This window comes from Dama dama, chromosome 5 (assembly GCF_033118175.1).
Source record: "Dama dama isolate Ldn47 chromosome 5, ASM3311817v1, whole genome shotgun sequence".
Lineage (NCBI taxonomy): Eukaryota > Metazoa > Chordata > Mammalia > Artiodactyla > Cervidae > Dama > Dama dama.
Genome location: NC_083685.1, coordinates 48,100,577 through 48,102,832, shown reverse-complemented (window position 1 = coordinate 48,102,832; position 2,256 = coordinate 48,100,577). Strand labels below are relative to the sequence as shown.

General features: G+C 38.4%; 1 non-coding gene across 1 annotated transcript; it reads left to right on the top strand.

The window, feature by feature from the left end:
• The first annotated feature begins 380 nt into the window (after nt 1-380).
• On the top strand, nt 381-452 carry TRNAY-AUA (transfer RNA tyrosine (anticodon AUA)). The gene has a single exon. It is a non-coding gene; the product is annotated as a tRNA-Tyr (tRNA).
• The last annotated feature ends 1,804 nt before the right edge of the window (nt 453-2,256 follow it).

Here is a 2,256-nt window from a genome sequence, read left to right as displayed (position 1 = left end):
TGGAGAATGTTCCATGTGCACTTGAGAAGAATGTGTATTCTTCTGTGTTTGGATGGAATGTCCTGAAGATATCAGTGTGATCCATCTCATCTAAAGTATCATTTAAGATTTGTGCTTCCTTATTAATTTTCAGTTTTGATGACCTGCCCATTGGTGTGAGTAGGGTGTTAAAGTCTCCTACTATTATTGTGTTACTGTCAATTTTCCTTTTATGTCTGTTAGTGTTTGTCTTACATATTGAGGTACTCCTTTCTTTGGTACATAGATATTTACAATTGTTATGTCTTCCTTTTGGATTGATCCCTTGATCATCAGGTAGTGTCCTTCCCTATATCTTGTAATGTTCTTTATTTTAAGGTCTATTTTGTCTGATATGGACTTCCCTGGTGGCTCAGATGGTAAAGCATCTGCCTATAATGCAGGAGACCCAGGTTCAACCCCTGGGTTGGGAAGATCCCCTGGAGAAGGCAATGGCAACCCACTCCAGTATTCTTGCCTGGAAAATCCCATGGACAGAGGAGTCTGGTAGGCTACAGTCCATGGGGTTGCAAAAGAGTCAGACACGACTGAGCGACTTCACTTTCTTCATTTTTGTCTGATATTAAGATTGCTACTCCAGCTTTCTTTTGCTTCAAATTTGCATGGAATATATTTTTCCATCCTCTCACTTTCAGTCTATATATGTCTTTAGGTCTGAAGTGGGTTTCTTATAGACAGCATATACATGGGTCTTGTTTTTATATCCATTCAGCTGGTCTGTGTCTTTTGTTTGGAGCATTTAATCCATTTATATTTAAAATAATTATTGATATATATGTTTCTATTGGCATTTTCTTAATTGATTGGGGTTGATTTTGTAGGTCTTTTTCCTTCTCTTGTATTTCTTGACTATATAAGTCCCTTTAACATTTGTTATAAAGCTGGATTGGTGGCACTGAATTCTCTTAACTTTTGCTTGTCTAAAAAGCTTTTTATTTCTCCATTCATTTTGAATGAGATCCTTGCCAGGGACAGTAATCTTGGTTGTAGATTTTTCCAATTCAATACTTTAAATATATCCTGCCATTCTTTTCTGGCCTGCAGAGTTTCTGTTGAAAGATCAGCTGTTATGCGTATGGGGTTTCCCTTGTATGTAACTTGTTGATTCTCCCTTGTTGCTTTTAATATTCTTTGTGTTTAGTCTTTGTTCATTTGGTTAGTATGTGTCTTGGCATGTTTCTCCTTGTGTTTATCCTGTTTGGGACTCTGTGTGCCTCTTGAACTTGATTGACTATTTCCTTTTCCATGTTGGGAAAATTTTCAACTATAATCTCTTCAAAAATTTTCTCATACCCTTTCTTTTTCTCTTCTTCTTCTGGGACCCCTATAATTTGAATGTTGGTGTGTTTGATATTGTCCAAGAGGTCTCTGAGACTGTCCTCAGTTTTTTTCATTCTTTTTACTTTATCCAGCTCTTTGCAAGTTATTTCTATCATTTTACCTTCCAGCTTGCTGATTTGTTCTTCTGCTACAGATATTCTGCTATTGATTCCTTCTAGAGTATTTTTAATTTCAGTAATTGTATTGTTTGTCTATGTATGTTTAGTCTCTAATTCTTCTAGGTCCTTATTAATTGATTCTTGCATTCTCTCTGTTTTCAAGATTGTGATCATGTTTACTATCATTATTGTCAGGTGAGTGTATGCTCCTCGGTTTTTGTCTCGTCACAACAAAGATTTGGAGTGACGGACATTAAAGCCCCCTCCGCGTGTTTCAGCTCTCGGGTCTTGGACAGACCATGTTATAGCTCTCAGGTCTTGAACGGACAGTGTTATAGCTCTTAGATAAACCAGTGTTACAGCTCAGTGTTACAGCTCTGTTTTATTTAGAAGGTAGCAGGAAAATCCATCTTCGAGGTGTGAGGGCATGTCGACCCAAAGACGTGAAGAGCTCCCCAGTGCACAGGAGAGAGAGAGCGAGCTAGCTTTGGCTTCTTTTTTTATATGTTTTTCTCTCTCTGGGCCTGTCCTATGTAAATTGGGCCAGCCAGGAGTGCTGTTTGTTTTACCTGAGGTTCTCACTCCGGTCCTCGGACCTTCCTTTGTTCTATTTTCGCGGGCTTTTCCCTTCCAGGTCTTTTAGCCACCGCCATTCTGGGCTCCTTTTCCCTATTCTAACTACCTAACAATTATTCTGAATTCTTTGTCAGGTAGTTTGCCTAATTCCTCTTCATTTATTTGGACCTCTGTGTTTCTGGTTTGTTCCTTCATTTGTGTA